Below are 20,210 nucleotides of genomic sequence, written 5' to 3'. Positions count from 1 at the left end.
CAAAGATGGAGTAGGATTGTGCCAAAATCAGGAAGGAGCCCTGATGAGGCCATGGGAAGCTGTTTGGTGGACTGGAAAAACAGGCTGGGGGAAGGTTACTGGAAAGATCATGGGACCTTGGGGAAATTCTTAAGAGACCAGCCACCCCTCAGAAGCAGGGTTAGGGAGTCCACCCAGTGGGTAGTTAATAGACACCAGATAGGTAGCTTGAGTTGGGTTCCTAAGTGACCACAAACACAGAGGATTTCCTGATGGAGAGTTCTAGCATCAAGTCTTAGCACAAGACTCGAGGTGGTGAGTAACTGTCATGTTTTGTTGCTGCAGCTGTGTTTGTTTTCAATATTAAGGGCAAGCTAACAAATGTCCAGTGGGGCACAGTGGGGAGAACCAGGATGCCAGATACCTGGCTCTCTCTTTGCTAAGAATTATCTTGTACTGATGGTAACAGATGTGCATGATTTCACATTTTAACCTCTCAGAAGTTAGGATACATTCCAGGTGGTAGCAGTAGTGTGTGATATTCTGGACACGATACCATGTGCCAGGAATTAGCCCTCAGTAAGGGTTTGTGAAAGAGTTAATGGATACATGGTAAAAATGAATTAGCTAATTAACAAATAAATGACATTTCAGTTCCTTCATCTGTAAGGTGGTGATATTAAGACAATTAAGGCTGTTGTGAATCCAGTGGGATGACACATTAATGTGATTGATAAGGATTAAGTGCCTTTTGAGAACCCCAGAGGCTCTTTTTGCTTGCCTTACATCCCTGAGGATGTTGCTAGGGTGATGTTAAAAACAAAGGAAAACTGAAAGGTAGAGTTGTGTTGAGATGGATGCCCCCTAACCTTAGGGAAGTACGCACATGCACACATGACCAAAGACACAGATGCAGGAGAAGTGACACGGGTTGAGAGAACGTGAGAATATTCAGGTAAGCATATGAATTTATGACCAATTCAGTATGAGCCAAATGCAATCTGGCTGCCTTTAACCAGACTAGTAGATTTTCTCTTGGTACTAGCAGAAGAAGAGCTAAGAAGGAGAGAATAAGTGATGCTCCACTCCATCTGACAGTTTTGGTAGAGATAGATCGATTCTGGGCTCTAAATTCTAAGACAGACATAGATAAATCATACAGACTAGCTGGTGGAGAGCTTAAGACCCTATTCACTCACTCATTTATTTATTAATTTGTTCAACAAATAGTTATGAGCATGTATTAGTTTCCTATGGCTGCTGAGACAAATTACCACAAACTGAGTGGCTTAAAAATGCAAATATAACCTTGTACAGTTCTATAGTTCAGAGTCTGACACGGATTCCACTGGCCTAAAACCTAAAGATCCAAGAAGGGAAGTAATAAAGATTAGAGGAGGAATTAGCAAACTAGATACCCCAATAAAGATTAACAAAATAAATACCTGTTGATTTAAAAAAGTTACATCCATGGCAAGACTGATCAATGATATAAGGAGAGAAAATGCATATAAAATGCAGAAAGATAAAAGGAAATAACTATAGCCTTGGAAGATTCAAGAATAATGTAAGAATATTAAAACTCCTAGATGGAGTGGAGAAATTCCTAGATAAAATATAAAATGCTAAAGCTGGTCCAAGAAGAAATAGAAAACATGTATAGATCAGTAAATATTAGAGAAATACAAATGGTAGATAACAACTTCTTTTTCCAAGAAAAACGCTGAGATCCAAATGGTTTTGCAGTTGAGTTTCTACCACCGTTCAAGGAAGAGTTAATGCCTATCTTATTCAAGTTGATCCATTAACCAGAAAATTATCTGGGTCAACAGAAACACTTTTTGACCTCCTCCTGGTTGAGGTAAGTTAGTATTGATGACATGGCAATTATTCCTCAATTGATTTATACATTTAGCATATTTCCAAATGAAATTCTACTTGGATTTTTTTGAACTTATACACTCATTCTACATTTTATTTGGAATCATGAAGTTTCATAAAAGCTGGTTTTTAACCTTGCAAAAGAATAGGAGGCAGGGCAAGACAAGATTGGGGTGGGACATGGTAGGCCTTTCCCCCAGAGAAGCAGAAACTTGCCTTCCTGGCCTTCCCCTGACCTTACTCTGAAACATGTATCTTGTGACCCCACCATTCTCTTAGGCCACTGCACTAAGCTTCTGACATTCAATGCTCTACCAGACCTGTACACTTCAAGGTTTGTGTTTTGTAGTCAGAAGTGTTAAGAAGGTGTTTGTGACTCTGTGCCTTATACTAACTTTACAGATGACAGTCTAATAATGTCACAGTCACCTTTTCTAGACACATTAATTCGTGACATTTTGTTGGTTATCCCAGTTCCCTTCCCTCTAAATCAGTGAAATGGTTATTGAGTGTGTAATAGTTACTGTGGCTGTGTAACAAATTACCCCAAAAGTTTAGTAATGTAGAACAACCACCTACCATGGTCACAGATCCTCTGGGTCAGGGATTTGGATGGGCAGAGCAGGAAAATTTGCTTTATAACTATGTGATGCCTGGAGCCTCAGCTTGAGGACTCAAAGACTGGGTGCTGGGGCCCAGAGGCTCACTCACTCATACTTCAGACAATGGATACTGGGTATTGGCTAGGGCTTCAGTTCCTCTTTGCCTGGGCCTCTTCATTTGGCCTCTCTGTGTGAGCTAGTTCGGGCTTCCACACAGTCTGGTGGCTGGATTCCTAGGTTGATGTGGTAGTTTGAAGCTGTTGTGTGCCCCAGGAAAGATCATGTTCTTTTAAACCAGTCCTGTGGATGTAGACCTATTGTGGATGGGACCCTTTCAATTAGGTTATTTCAATTGAGATGTGACCCACCTCATTCAAGGTGGGTTTTAATTCTATCATTCGAATCTGTTATAAGAGGCTTAAAGACAGAAAAAAAAAACGCAAAGAAGTGTAAAGAAAAACCCTGGAGAAGTTGAGAGGATCCATAGAAAACAGAGGAAGCAATTGAAGCCAGAAGCTGAAGGCAACAACCCCCTGAAGAGAAGGATGAGCATGTGCACTATGTGACTTCCCATGTGCACAGGTGTCCTGGAAGCCAGCAGCCGGTTTTCAGAGTCCAGGTGTCATTCTTGAGCTGGACATTTTCAGTTTTTTAAGAACTATAAATGGTAAGTTAATACATACCCATTGTAAAAGCAAACCCATTTCTGGTCTATTATATTCCAGCAGCTTTGGCAAACCAAAACAGGGAGCAGCCTGAGAAAGAGAGTCCGATGAAGCCTCTTATGACCTAGTCTCAGAAGTCAGGCAGCATTATTACCACCTCATCCTATTTATGGAGGCACTCATAAACTGTCACGTATGCTTGAGGGGAAACAGAGTCTGCCTCATGAGGGGGAGTTGCAAGGTTGTCGAAAAAGCACAAGAAACCAGAAACATTTTTGTGGCCATGTATGGTAAATGCAGTCTGCCACAGAGCAAAGTCAGCTGACCTGCTCAAAAAGATGAGTTATTTTTTATAAGTACTCAGAAAAACTGCAACAAGGGTCAAAGTATCTCCTCGCACCCTGGTAGTACTGTGGGGGCTTGTGGCTGGCCAGGGGAAGCAGCTCCTGTGCTCAGCCACCTGGTGCATCCTAAGTTCAAGCCGGCCGATGCCACTCTACCTTCACAGGGTGAGAGGGTGGGAGAAGGAAGGAGGAGCAAGAAAGAACTCAGGAGCAAAGTCAGTGTTGTATGAAATAAGGAATTCAAACCAGCTGTTATCATCTAAAAACACTCAGAAGCTTCTAGGATACCGTTCCCTAGACATACAGGTGCTGTTGCTGCACTCTACCCAGGAGGTGGTAAGCAAAGAAGAGAGAAAGAATCTTCAGGTCCAGACTCACTTATTTGGTTGCCTCTAGAATTCTTTGCAGTTGGGATGGGACCCAGCAAGGCAGAGCCAAGAACGAGGCCACTAGGCATCACAATAAAAGTTGCCTTGGGATTACTGGTGCTTCACACTCTAGATATAGTAGTCAAGTTGGAATGCTGAGTCTTCAAATTCAGCATCTTCTAAGAAGTCCACATACCTGCCCAACAAGCCATGCTGCCTGCTGACCACACCCCAGCTCCAATGCCAACATAGGGACTTGTCCAGCAGTATCAAAGGGCCACATTGGATAGAACTTCTCTGTGGGAACCTAGCCTGAGTGTCTCTCTGCCATGGTTGGCTCAGTTTCCATTTCTGTCTTGGATAATTCTTACTGATCATAGGAGGGGGAATTTTGTGTTACTTTATAGCAAATGCGTGGTAACCCTTTGTTAGCATATGATTCATTTTAAACACTGTGACTTTGCAAACTCTTTTATATAACTGTAAATACTGCTTTGAGAATAAAGTCTTGTTGGTATTACAAAATAATAAGAATAAGTAAGACAAGAGTTGCATTGGAAGTTACTAAGACAGAAAGATTACTGAAGCAAAATCACACTCAGAGATAAACCCATACAGGTATGGAAAATTAATGGAGAGCAAAGGAGTCATCACAAGTTCATGAGGAAGGGCATATTATTAAATAGATGGTGTTGAAAAACCTGCTCACCATATGAAGAAAAACAAAACTGGATCACCACATACAAAGGTGGGTTACAATTAATTAAAAAACTAAATGTGGAGGAATCTGGGAAGATGGCAGAGTAGGGTAGATTGGATTCACCCCTGCTCTGTAGGACAGGATAAGCAGCAGAGGAAAAATGACCATAACTGCAGTCTTGGGGGGTTGAGTAATCGAAGAGGGTCTCCAATATTTCATAGGGGGGAGAGAGGTGGGGAGACCAGGATGGGAGAGTGGGGTGGGGTCTGATTAGCTGTGACCCCTAATGGGGGTGGATGGTGGCATGCAGGGAAGTGCAGATCTGAGGGAACTAACCAGCCCTCCACTACAGCTTGTCCCAGAAACTGGCTTGGGGAAACTCCCCAAGTGGCTCTGAAGCTGGAAGCACCCATGGGGAGCCTGAAGGTGTGCCTAGCCATCCACTGTGAAAAGCCATGCTCCTGGGTTCTGGGAGGAGTTTCCTGGCTGGGCACTGTGAATAGCTGTACCATTTGGTGTGGTACATGGTGGATCCACCAGACACCAAGATCTGCAGGTCAGCTGCTCCCATAGGTGGAACTGGCCATCCCACTGCTAGGTGTAGGGAGCAGCTGCCCCCATCACACATGTCATGTTCCCAGACTGCCTCCACAGTCAGGAAGGGGTGATCCTGAAGGGAGGAAGTGCCTCTGAACATCACCTGCTAGGAAGAAGTGGTTAGTGGAGTCTGGCAAACTGCTCATCTGCCAAAAAATAAAAATATATTTCTATATTTACAAATTTCTTTATTTTCTATATATATATATTATATATATATATATATATAATATATATATATAATATAATTAATAATATATATAATAATATATATATTTCTATATTTTTATTTTTATTGATTTTATATCTTCTTCTTATTATTTTTGATTTTCTTTCCCTACTGTGGGATCAGTCTGAATTCATTCCCAATATATTTTGGGGTATCTCCTGACTTTAGAGCCTACTGCAGCTGAGGTATGTTTTTTACTTTTCTTTTCTTTTATAGTTATTATTATCATTGCTTTTTGGTGCACAGGCTGGGAATCAAGCCTGGAACTCCCATGTGGCAGATGGTGTTTTGCCACTGAAATACTCATGCACCACTACCTAGCTTTTAATAGACCCTCAAGTAGAATTGTACCTCCTATGTGCTATCTGGGCCTTCATTTGGCAGGGAATTACTGACAAACCAAGGGCAAAAGGGAACCTTCAATGAAAAACCAAGTAAATAGAAAATTTGAGATCAGTGTAGGGTACAAATATGCAAAATAACCTTATTAACTTAATCAAATGACCTGAACACAACAGAAAATCACAAAACACATGAAGATCCAAGTGAAAATGACCCAACCAAATGACAAAATCAAAACACAGACAGCAACCTAGAATATGGAACAACTACTCAAAGATAATTATAAAGAAATAAAGGATAACGGGAAGACACTAGAAGAGTATAAAGAAGAATACAAAAGATTAAATAGAAAAATGGCAGATCTCACAGAGGTGAAAGATACAGTAGACCAAATTAGAAATCTACTAGAGACACATGATAGCAGATTCGAAGAAGCAGAAGGAAGAATAAGTGAGCTAGAAGATAGAACAATTAAACTAGAGCACACAAAAGAACAAATGGCAAGAAAGATGGAAAAATGGAGCTGGATCTTAGGGAAATGATGGACAACACAAGGAGAAGAGAAGCGTTGGGAAGAAGAGAAGATTGGGAAGGTTAGTTGAAGATGTAATTGGGGAAAACTTCCCAACCCTTATAAAAGACATACATATGCAAATCAGAAGCCAAATGAACCCCAAACAGAATAAATCCAAATAGGTTTACTCCAAGAATCATATTAATCAGACTGTCCAGTGTTGAAGAGAAGCAGAAACTCCTAACAGCAGCACAAGAAAAGACATCTACTACATACAAGGGAAAATACAAGACTGAGTCCAGACTACTCAACAGGCACCATGGAAGCAAGAAGGCAGAGGTATGATAAATTTAAGATCCTGAATGAGAAAGGCTTCCATCCAAAAATTCTTTATCCAACCAAGTTGTCCTTCAAAATTAAGGGAGAGATTAATATCTTCAAAGACAAGCAAGAGCTAAGATAACCATCAAAAGAGACTTGCCCTAAGAAATACTAAGAAAATTCCCTTTTGCCCTTGGTTTGTCAGCCTGTAAGCTGGGAAAGAAAAAAGAAGAGGGAGGTCTGGAGGAGGGCACAGAATTGAAAAGTACCAGTAAGGGTAATTTAAAGAATAAAATGAAAGAAAGGGAAAAGAATATATAGATCTGACAATTAAAAAACTAAAGGATAAGATGGTAGTTTCAAAGACTGCTTTTATAGTAATAATTTGAATATTAACGGACTAAACTCACCTATTAAAAGATACAGAGTGGCAGGATGGATTAAAAAATATAATCCGTCTTTATGCTATTTACAAGAGATGCATCTTAGACCTAAGCACACAAATAGATTGAAAGTGAAAAGACAGAAAAAGATGTTCTATGCCAGCTGCAACCGAAAGAAAGTATGAGTAGCTAATATCAGATAAAATAGACTTTAAGTGTAAAGACATCATCAGAGACAAAGAAGGACACTACATATTAATAAAAGGGATGATTCACCAAGAGGAAATAACAACCATAAGTCTTTTATGCTCCCAATCAAGGAGCTCCAAAGTACATGAGGTAAACACTGGCAAAACTTAAGGGAGCTGTAGATGTTTCAATAATAATAGTGGGAGACTTCAACACACCCTTCCCTATTATAGATGGAACAACCAGCAGAGGATCAACAAGGAAATAGAGAAACTAAATAATGTGATAAATGAATTAGACCAAATAGACATATACAGATTATTACCCTCTAAAACACCAGGATATACGTACTTCTCTGATGCACATGGCACATTCTCCAAGATAGATCATATGCTGGGATTCAAAAAATCTTTATAAATTTAATAAGATTGAAATTATCCAAAGCACTTTCTCTGACCACAAAGAAGTGATGCTGGAAATTAATAATCACCATAGAACCAGAGCTTTCACAAATACATGAAGATAAACAACACATTTAAAAATAACCAGTGGGTCAAAGAAGACATTGCTAGAGAAATCAATAAATCTCTGGAAATGCATGATAATGACAATCCAACATGCCAGAACTTCTGTGTTGCAACAAAGGCAGTGCTAAGAGGGAAATTTATTGCCTAAATGCCTGAAGAAATTAGAGAAAGAACAGCAAACTAACCCCAAAGCCAATAAAAAGAAGAGAAATAACAAATATTAAAGCAGAAATAAATGAGCTGGAGAACAAAAAAGAAAAAACAAACACTAGAAAGAATCAACAAAGCCAAAACCTGACTCTTTCAGACAATCAATAAAATTGATAGAAGCCTAGTGAGACTAACAAAGAAAAAAAAAAAGAAAGAGGATACAAATAAACAAAATCAGAAATGAGAAGGGGATCATTACCATGGATCCTGAAGAAATTTAAGAAATCATAAGAGAATAAACAACCATATCCCAACAAATTAGATAACTTAGATGAAATGGACAAATTCCTAGAAACACACTAACTACCCATACTGACTCGAGAAGAAATAGAGGATCTCAACAAACCAATTACAAGTAAAGAGATTCAATCAGTCATCAGAAATCTTCCTACAAAGAAAAGCCCAGGACCAGACAGCTTCACAGGGGAATTTTATAAAAAAATTCAAAAAGAACTAACACCAATCCTGCTCAAACTTTTCAAAAAAATTGAGGAAAAAAGAAAGCTACCTAACTCATTTTATGAAGCTAACATCACTTTAATACCAAAACCACATAAAGACACTATAAGAAAGGAAAACTACAGACCAATCTCCCTATAATAAACATAGATGCAAAAATTCTCAACAAAATGCTAGCAAAAAAAAAAAATGCAATGTCACATTAAAAGAATTATACATCATGACAAAGTGGGTTTTATTCCAAGAATACAAGTGTAGTTCAACACAAGAAAATAATGTAATGTAATACAGCACATTAACAAATTGAAAGGGCAGAATCACATGATCATATCAATTAATGCTGAAAAAGCATTTGACAAAATTCAGCCTCTTTTCCTGATGAAAACACTTCAAAAGATAGGAGTTGAAGGAAATGTCCTCAATATCATAAAGGGCATATATGAAAAACCCACAGCTGGCATTATACTTCATGGTAAGGGATTGAAAGCCTTCCCCCTAAGATTGGGAATGAGACAAGGATGCCAATATTCACCACTGTTATTCGACATTGCACTGGGAGTCCCAGGTGGAGTGATTAGAGAGGAGAAAGAAATAAAGGGCATTCTAATAGGAAGGAAGAGGTAAAACTTTCATTATTTGCATTATCTAACTGTATGACATAATCCTATACTCATAAAATCCTAGAAGTCTATGGTAAAGTTGAACTTGAACTAATAAACAAATGCTGCAAAGTGGCAGGATACCAGATTAATGTACAAAAATCAGTAATGTTTCTCTACACAAGTAATAACCTATTTGGGGAGACAATAAAGGAAAAAATTCCATTCAAAATAGTGACCAAAAAAACCAGGTATCTAGGAATAAGTCTAACCAGGATGTCAAGGACTTGTATACAGAAACTGTAAAACATTGCTAGAAGAAATTTTAAAATGATCTAAATAGATGGAAAGACATTCCATGCTCATGGATAGGAAGGTTGAATGTCATTAAGATGTCAATTCTATCCAAATTGATCTACAGATTCAATGTAATACCAATCAAAATTCTAACAACCTACTTTGAAGACTTGGAAAAGCTAGTTTTATCAAATTTATCTGGAAGGGGAAGAGACCCTAAATAGCTAAAGATATCCTAAAAAAGAGGAAGTGAAGTGGGAGGAATAATACTCCCTGAATGTAAAGCTTGCTATAAAGTTACAGTGATCAAAACAGCATAGTACTCGCACAAAGATAGAAGGTATCAAACAATGGAATCAAATTAAAAGTGCAAAGATCGACCACCAAATTTATGGACAATTGATCTTCAATAAGGCCCCCAAATCCACTAAAGTGGGACAGAATAGCCTTTTCAATAAATGGGCATGGGAGTATTGGAAATCAATAGCCAAAAAAATGAAAGAGGACACCTACCATACACCCTATACAAAATTAATTCAAAATGGATTAAAGACCTAAATGAAGGAGCCAGTACTATAAAACTGCTAGAAGAAAATGTGGAAAAAAATCTTCAAGACCTAGTAATAGGAGGTAGCTTCTTAAACTTTGCATCTAAAGCACAAGCATCAAAAGAAAAAAAAAAGATGAATGGGAATTCCTTAAGGTCAAGAGCTTCTGTACCTCTAAGGACTTTGTCAAAAAGGTGAAGGGGCAGCCAGCCCAGTGGAGAAAATATTTGGAAACCATATATTGGATAAAGGCTTAATATCTTGTGTACATGAAGAAATTATGCAGCTCAACAACAAAAGAACAGCTAAATTATAAAACGGACAGAGGATATGAATAGACACTTTTTAAAAATTATTTTCAATGAGAAATCTTCACACACATACATGCCAGACATGGTGTACAATCAGTGGCTCACAGTATCATCACATAGTTGTGTATTCATCACCATGATCATTTTTTAGAACATTTACATCACTCCAGAATAAGAAATAAAAAGAAAAAAGAAAAGAATTCATACATACCATACACTTTACCCCACCCTCTCATTGACCACTAGTATTTCCAGCTACCCAATTTATTTTACCCTTTGTTCCCCCTATTATTTATATTATTTATTTTTTATCCTTTTTTTTACTCATTTGTCCATACCCTGGATAAAAGGAACATCAGACACAAAGTTTTCACAATCACACAGTCATATTGTACACATTATATCTTTATACAATTATCTTCAAGGATCAAGGCTACTGGAACACAGCTCAACAGTTTCAAGTACTTCCCTCCACCCACTCCAATACACCATAAACTAAAAAGGGATATCTATATAATGCATTAGAATAAACTCCAGGATAACCTCTCAACTTTTTGAAATCTCTCAGCCACTGAAACTTTATTTTGTCTCATTTCTTTTATACCCCTTTTGGTCAGGAAGACTTTTTAAATCTCTTGATGCTGGGCCCTGGCTCATCCCAGGATTTCTGTGCCACATTGCCAGGGAGATTTACACCCATGGGAGTCATGTCCCACATAGGAGGGAGGGCAGTTAGTTCAGCTGACAAGTTGGCTTAGAGAGAGAGGCCACTTCTGAGCAACAAAGCAGGTTCTCTGAGGGTGACTCCTAGGCCTAATTTTAAGTAGGCTTAACTTATACTTTGTAGGAAGATCATAGAGGTGAACCCCAAGATTGAGGGCTTGGCCTATTGATTCCGTTGTCCCCACTGCTTGTGAGAATACAAAAAATTCTCCAAATGGGGAAGCAGAATATTTCCTCCTTTCTCCCCATTCCCCTAAGGGGACTTTGCAAATATTTCTTTATTCACTGCCCAAACTACCCTGGGGTTTTTAGGGGCATCACACTAACCTGGACAAACCAACAAAATCTCATGCCCTATTCAAGATTTCATATACTTATGGTGTTCAACTAAACTAACCATACAAGTAAAATTAGGGAATACACTACCCAAAATATAAATTTTGTACTAAATAAACATCTCTCCCTTTAGTCTCACAAATAAAGTGAAGTTCTAAAATGTGGATGATATCATCCTTTACCCTACATTCTGATATACCTTAAGTCCTAGCCAGATCAACTTCATTCATATCTCTATTCAAAGTCTGATCATTTTTTCAGCGTTTTAAACAACTCCTATATGGAGTACTGCTGACTTTCTTAGCTTCAGAGCTCTAACTCTAAATCTCAGGTGTCACACAGATATCCAAAGTTTCTGGGAATGACCGTGTAATATAAAACAGCTCAGTATCTCAGAATTTAGAATTAACAGTTACACTTCCCAAAAATATGTGACTGTTGTAAGAGTTTACACTCTAGAACTTTTTACAATAGCCCCAACCTGATAATCTATGCTTTCAACTTTAGTTCATTGAGTTTTTGTATGATAGTCCATATGATTGAGGCATGATAATATTTGTCTTTTTGTTTCTGACATTTCATTCAACATACAGTCCTTAAGGTTCATTCATCTAGTTGCATACCTCACAACTTCATTTCTTCTCGCAGCTGCTCAGTAGTCCATTGTATGTATACACCATAGTTCCTCCTTCCATTCCTCAATTTTTGTACCCCTAGGGCACCTCCATTCATTGTGGATTGGGAACAGAGCCACCATAAACACCAGTGTGCTGATGTTCATTCATGTCCCCACTCTCAGCTCTTCCAGGTATATACTGAGCAACAGGGTCTCAGGATCATATGGCAACCCCATCCCTGGCCTCCTGTGGAACCACCACACTGCCCTCCAAGGGGCTGCACCTCTCATTTCCCTACCTACAATGAACAGGTACATCTCCTCCACATTTTCTCTAGCACTTGTTTCTCTCTGTTCATTTTTAAAGTTTTTTCGCACATCATACAATCCAACCTAAGTGTATAGACATGCCTCCATCACCATACTCTAACTGAAGACATTTCCTTTTCTTCTGCAAAGAATCCATACCCCTTGCCCATGCCCCCTGCCTGTTGACATTTAGTTTTGGCATAAAGCCTTTGTTACATTCAGTGAAAGCATATTACAATTCTACTGTTGACTGTAGACCCTAGCTTGCATTGGTTTTACTTTTCCCATATACCATCTATTTTCAACACCCTGCAATATTGACATTAATTTGTTCTCCCTTATGCATAAATGTTTTTAAATTTGTACATTTAATCATCATCATTGTCCACTCTAGGTATTCCTAAATTATACCATCTCAGTCTTTGTCCTCTAACTTTCCTTCTGGTTTCATGCATGCCCCAGCCCTTCTCCCTCTATCATACTCACATTCAGCTTCATTCAGGGTACTTATATTATTGTGCTACAATCAGGTAGTATTGTGCTATCCATTTCTAAATGTTTACAATCAGTTCTGTTGTACTCCTTCAGCACCAAATGTCCAATCTCTACCCGACTTCTATCTCTGGATAACCTGTGTTCTTAACTTCAATTCTCCAAATTTCACTCATTAATGTTAGTTAATATTAGTGAGACCATACAGTATTTGTCCTTTTGTTTCTGGCTAATTTCACTTAGCATAATGTCCTCACCTCAAGGTCCATCTGCATTTTTACATGCTTCATGACTTCTTTCTGTCTTATAGCTGCATCTTATCCCATCATGTGTATATACCACAGCTTGTTTAGCCACTCATCTGTTGATAGACATGTGGGCTGTTTCCATCTCTTGGCAATCATAAATAATGCTACTATAAACATTTGTGCAAATGTCCATTTGTGTCCTTACCCTCTCGTCCTCTGAATATATACCTAGCAATGGGATTACTGGATCATATGGCAATTCTATACTTAGCTACCTGAGGAACTGCCAAACTGTCCACCAGAGTGGTTGTACCATTTTACATTCCCACCAACAGTGGATAAGTGTGCTTCTTTCTCCGCATCCTCTCCAGCGGTTGATAGATACTTTTTTGAAGCACAAATACAAAAAAATATATGAAGAGATGCTTATTTTCATTAGCTTTAAGGGAAATGCAAACAATACTACAATGAAATATCAACTCACACCTATAAGAATGGCTGCTATTAAACAAACAAAAATATACTAATATTGAAGAAGATGTAGAGGAATTGGAACACTTATTCACTGTTAGTGGGAATGGGTAATTGTGCAGCAGCTGTGGAAAAAAGTTTTGTGATTCCTCAGAAAACTAAATGCTGAGTTGCCATATGACCCAGCAATACTAATATTCGGTATATTCCCAGAAGAGCTGAAAGCAGTGACACAAACTAAATTTGCACACCGATGTTCATGACAGCACTATTCACAATTGACGAAAGGCAGAAACAATCCAAGTGGCCATCAACAGATGAGGGGAAAAACAATGGATACAATAGAATATTATGCAGCACTAAGACAAAATGAGATCCTGAAGCACATATAACAATATAGATGAAGCTTGAGGACATAATGCTGAGTGAAGTAAGTCACAAAAGGACAGATACTATATGATTTTGCTATTATGACTCTGGGAAATGTAATCTCAGTGGTTACACTGTGGAGTATGGCAGACACAGAGGTATATAGAAGCTAGAGATTGGGGAAAGTCTACTTAATAAGGTTGAACTGAAATGCAAGGAAATGGAGGATAGATGTGATGGTAACTAATTAGTGAGGCTATAAGTAACATTGCCCTATTGAAGGTGAATATGATTGAAAGGGGATGTATAGTACCAAATATCCCATGATTAAATCCATAATTATAAATAAGTTCTCACATGAACTATTGCAAAGGCTTGATATTGGATGAAGAAGAGTCAATAGTAGAGGGATATAGGGGGAAAACTAAAATTGCATGCTATGGCCAATTATTAACAGGAAACATCAACAGTACCACAGCACTACCAGGGGCAACTAATTTTTAGAGGGTAGGGACACGCGATAAAGGGGTCACTTTGATTTGATATTTGGTGAAGCTGTGTTTGTCAGTTCTTTGTCTTTATGAACCAATGAACAGTGTTGAAAATTGAGAGTGCTGCTGACTTTACAACCAAGTTAGGATACTATAAGACATGGTATGTTTATTGTGGACATTATCCATGATGCCCAATAGATGGAGGGAGCCAAAGTATACGATGACTGAGAAGCAGAATGGTGAACTGTGATACATTTATATGATGGAGTATGGTGTGGTTACAAAAAGGAAGGGACATCAGGAGGCATACAACACACGGAATAAACCCAGGGGACAATGTGTTGTGCAAAATAAGCCAGAGAAAAAAGAACAATTATGCTAGGGTCTCTTTCAGAAAATAGTTACAAGAAAATTGTGGCCTAGATTGTAAGCCCTTATGGAAGCCACACTTAGTCTGAAGTTGTGAGTATATTTCTAGATTCTGAGATGCTGAGCTGTGTGTGTATCAGCAGGTATTTACCTGAAACTTTGAGTAACTCTGTGATACCTAAAACCCAGAAATGGAGTGCTGCAGCCCTGAAAGTTAGCATAGCTACACACAATAACAGTTAAAGTAACTGAAAAAGAGATCAGACCTCAATTAGAGATAAATATGAAGCCAATCTGGCTCAGACTAAGGTAAGTCAGAAAACAAAGTAAAAGGTGATACTATCTGAATTTTAGAGCTTCAGCTACAATATGAGACCAAAGGCAAAGAAGTTTATTATGTCTACAACCTAAATTTTCTGTAACACACAATCTAAATCAGTCTTTCTGGGTAGCTCATTTAAACAACCCAAATTCCTGGGGCCCAGAATAGGAACGAGGCCTTGCAGTTCTGTATATCTTAATGTAATACCTGGATACACCTCAAACTATGGTGGGACGATAATGAAAAGCATTGGTAGAGTCCCTCAAGGGTCTGAAGGAATAAAAAATGGAACTATTAAATTTTCCCATCTGGGCACCGTCTCAAACATTGGGGACTCCCAAGAAAATAAGCCAAGCCCTTGATTTTGAGGCTTGCCCATATGAAACTTATTTCTGTAGTGGAGAAGTAAGACTACCTATCAAGAGGCCTAGGAGTTGCTTTCACTAAACATCTTTAGTTGCTTGGATGTGGCCTCTCTCTCTCTAAGCCCAACTCTGGAGGAAAATCACTACCCTCCCCCTTACTTGGGACATAGCATACAGGGCTGAAAGTCTCCATGACCATGTAGGACATGACTCTGGGGATAAGTCTGGGCCTGGCATTGTGGGACTGACAATGCCTGCTTGACCAAAAGGGGGAAAAGAAGTGTAATAAAGTAATACACCAATGGCTAAGAGAGATCAAATAAACTCAAGAGCTATTCTGGAGGCTACTCGTGCAGGTTTCAGTTAGACGATGCTAATTACCATGGTTTGCTAAATCCCAATTGACATCGCTCCTGCTGACTCTTACCACCTATGGCTTGAACTGAGACTTTGAAAGTTTCCTGCACTAAATTTGCTTTCCTGGAACCTATAATTTCCAGAAGGTTTCTAGGCCAGATAAATCCTGAAACCCAGAGGGACCAGACTTTCCAAGATTGCCAACTGATTACATCCCCCTATCCTTTGTGTGTCGACACCCCTTCTCAACATGAAAAAGAATGGGTAGTGCCCAAAGATCCATATAGATTTGGAGAAGGAACAAAGAAAAAGGAGGAATTATAACAGAGAAAATATAACAACAACAGTTTGACTGTTGAATCACTCTATTGATATTTCTTTTAGCTTCTAGTATTTTGGAGCAGCTAGAAGGAAAATTCTGAAATAGTGGAATGGTAACCCATAACAAACTCTTGAAATCTGTTCTGTAACTACTTGTTGAGGTATACTTTCAAAATTATTGCTTTTCTTTCTTTTCTTTGTATATGTTATATTTCACAATTGTTCTAGTTTGCCAGCTGCCAGAATGCAACACACCAGAGATGGATTAGCTTTTGATAACAGGGGATTTATTTATTTCGGTAGTTCTTCAGAGGAAAGGCAGCTAACTTTCAATTGAGGTTCTTTCTTATGCAGGAAGGCACAGGGTGATCTCTACTGGCCTTCTCTGCAGGCCTCTGGGTTCCAGCAACTTTCCCCAGGGTGATTCCTTTCTGCATCTCCAAAGGCCTGGGCTGAGCTGCGAGTGCTGAGATGAGGTATGCTGAGTTGCTTTGGCTATGCTAGCACCAGCCAATTAAATCAAGCATCATTCATTGCAGTAGGCACACCTCCTAGCTGACTGCAGATGTAATCAGCAACAGATGAGGTTCACATGCCATTGGCTCATGTCCACAGCAATAGAAGCAGACACCTTTACCTAGCCAAGCTGACACCTGAACCTAACTACCACAACAAAAAAAAAACATAAAAAAATAAACCTTAAAGTGTTAGATGAGTAAAAAGGAGAAAACATACAGGAGTATATTCATCCTATCCAGGATGTAAAAAAAGACATCAAGAAAAAGAAATAATATAGAAAGTTCCAGGAAGATGGCAGAGTAGGATAGGTCCAGTTCACCTCTGCTCCAAGGAACAGCCAAAGAAGCAATGGAAAGGTGTGCAGGATGGTGACTCTGTCATCACTGGGATGGTGATTTCAGGGTGTAAGTGACCTGCACCACATATTGAAGCCTTGGTTGCAAAAGCTGAAGAACTGAGATGCAGAGAACCAGAGACCATCCAGCTAGTGCAAACAGCCTAATGCATCCCTTTCCAAATGGAAGCCCAGAGCCCTCAGGAGTGCGCAGATGGGGAGACAGGGACTAGGAAGTAAGCCAAGTTGTGTTTCTGGAACATGCTACACTCCCATGCGCCACCCCAGGCCCAGAACTGCACCTCACCCCAAACCCCACAGTCCACACATCTGAACCCCATCATTCATCCCCTCAACTGTGATCCAAGTGACCCCACCTGTCCCTCTCCACAACCCTACCCTGAGCACATTCTTGCCTGCTCCAGCCCAACCCACCTCTCCCACACAAGCACAGGGTCTTGCCTCACTCCTCCCAAGATCCACCCACCCACCTCCAGCCCCTCAACCCCCACCTCCCCCTTTCTGCCCCCCTGCAGGTGGTCACCTGTGCAACAGAGCTATAACGCTCACCTTCCTACCTGGGTTACACCTGTCCCCAGCCCATGTAGATGCCACCAGAGCCTGCTGTACCTGAGCTCTACACACACGTGCATTAATTTACAGCCCTCCCAGATCCACGTATGTGCATGCATGCACCCCATCACACACCTCAGGTCTGGGCAAGCACTGACCTGCACATCCAGGCCATACCCACCCCCAGCCCACACAGGTGCAACCCTGGACTGATGCCTCTGAGCTCTTTACACACACACACACCAGGGCCCCACCCACCCCAGACCAACAGACATGCACACAGCCATATCTTTCCCACCACCAGGCACCCATGCATTCATGCACTGACCTCTTATCCCCTGTACCCCAACCCTCTGCCCCACACATGTGCACCATTGTGCCACCTCCTGGCACAAACATCCTGCTCCCACACCCAGCAGGAGCTCACGTGCGTATCTGTTCTACATAGCCCTGTCTTGCACACACATGCACACCTGCTCCAAATCCCACCCCATACACACACCTGCGCAGCTGTGCCAGGGCCCCGCCCACCCAACATCCTCGCCCCTGACCCACGTCCTGCAATCCCGTGACCTGTGCCCTGCATCTACACACTCCCAGATCCACATCCCGGGATTCTTGGACCGATCCAGCTGAGCAAAGACACACCTTCTCCCTGCCCCACCCCAAGCTCTGACCTCTGTGCCACCTAACCTACACCCTGATACCCATGACCCCCATGCTCTAACCCACATCCTGCCTGCACATGAGCCCCCTGCATCTGCACAGCCCCCCATCCACCTCTCACTGCACTCTACCTCTAGTCCTCCATGCCACATCCTCCTCCTGCACCCCAAGGCCTGCCTGAGCTGCACCCCATCCCATGGCCTCCATACCACACCTCCACAACCCCACACTCCATGCTCATAAACACAATTGTAGCATCCCCAACCTGTGCCTATACTTGTACTTCAATCCATCACAGCACTGCTGTGTCCTGCCCCGTGCTCCATATCCTGCTTCACATTTATCCTACAAATGGAAAGTGTAGACTATTGAAGGAAATCAACTTCCAAAGTAACCCTGTAAACATATTTACATGCCTTGAAGGCAAGAAAAGATCACTAAGCATATCAAGATGTAGACATATAGCCCAGCTTAATGAACAAATTAAAACATTGGAGGAGACACAGACTTTGGAACAACTAATCGAAGATGTTCATATAACTCTACTAAATAAAAGCAATGGGATGTCTAATGACATAAAGGAGCTCAAGAAGACATTAAAAGAGCATAAAGAGGAATTTGAAAGAATAAATAGAAAAATAGCAGATACTGTAGAGATTAAAGATGCTGCAGACCAAATCAAAAACATACTAGAGACACACAACTGCAGATTTGAAGAGAAAAAAGAAAGAATATGCGAATTAGAGGACAGGATAACTGATTTTGAACACACGAAACAGCAATGGGAAAAAAGATGGAAAAATTTGAGTTGGATCTCAGGAAAATGATGGACAAAACAAAGTACACAATTATAAGAATCATTGATGTCCCAGATAGAGAAGAGAAAAGGGCTAGGAAGATTAGTTGAGGATAAAATGGGGGAAAACTTCCTAACCCTTATAAAGGACATAAATATGCAAATCAAAGAAGACCAATGAACTCCAAATAGAATAAATCCAAATAGGCTTTCCCCAAGGCACATACTAATCAGTCTGTCAAATGTTGAAGAGAAGCAGAAAACCCTGAAAGCAGCAAGAGAAAAACAATCTACTACATAAAAGGGAAGCCACATAAGACTGAGTTTGGACTACTCAACTGGCCCTAGGGAGGCGAGAAGGCAGTGGTATGATATATTTAAAATCCTGAAAGAGAAAGACTTCTAGCCAAGATTTCTGTGCCCAGCCAAATTGTCCTTCAAAACTGAGGGAGAGATTAAAATTTTCACAGACAAACAAATCCTGAAAGAATTTTTCAACAAAGACAAAAAAGGAGTTCTGTACAAGAAAAAGAGTTCTGCCAGCTAAAAAAAAAAAAAGACAGGAGAGGGAGGTCTGGAGGAGGGCACAGAATTGAAGGGTACCAGTAAGGGCAACTCAAAGGATTAAAAGAGAAAGAGGAAAAAGAATATATAGATCTAACAAATAAAGTCCAAAGGATAAGATTGTCCATTCAAAAAATGCCTATACAGTAATAATTTTGAATGCTAATGGACTAAATTTACCAATTAAAAGATACAGATTAGAAGAATGGATTAAGAAATATAATCCAGCTATAATGCTACTTACAAGAGACTCATTTTAGACAGAAGGATATAAATAGATTGAAAGTGAAAGAATGGAAAAAGTTGTTTCGTGCAAGCTGTAACCAAAAGAAAGCAAGAGTAGCCACATTAATATCAGACAAAATAGACTTTAAATATAAAGACATTATAAGAGACAAAGAAGGACACTATATATTAATAAAACGGGCAATTCACCAGGAAGAAGTAACAATCATAAGTATTTATGCTCACAATCAAGGAACTCCAAAGTACATGAGACAAAAATTGGCAAAACTGAAGGGAGTGATAGATATTTCAACAATAATAGTAGGAGACTTCAGTACAGCATTCTCCTCTATGGATAGAATAACAAGAAAGAGGATCAGCAGGGAAATAGAGAAGCTAAACAATTTGATAAATGAATTAGGCCTAATTTACATATATAGGTCATTATACCCCAAAACACCAGGATATATATTCTTCTCTAGTGCTCATGGAACATTCTCCAGGATAGATCACATACTGGGGCACAAAACAGATCTTTATACATTTAAAAACATTTAAATTATTCAAAGCACTTTTTCTGTCACAATGGAATGAAGCTGGCAATCAATAACCACCAAAGAACAAGAACTTTCAGAAATATATGGAGATTAACACACTCTTAAACAACCAGTAGGTC

The sequence above is a fragment of the Tamandua tetradactyla genome, chromosome 19, assembly GCF_023851605.1.
Source record: "Tamandua tetradactyla isolate mTamTet1 chromosome 19, mTamTet1.pri, whole genome shotgun sequence".
NCBI classification, from domain to species: domain Eukaryota; kingdom Metazoa; phylum Chordata; class Mammalia; order Pilosa; family Myrmecophagidae; genus Tamandua; species Tamandua tetradactyla.
Note: the sequence above shows the minus strand (reverse complement) of the source record.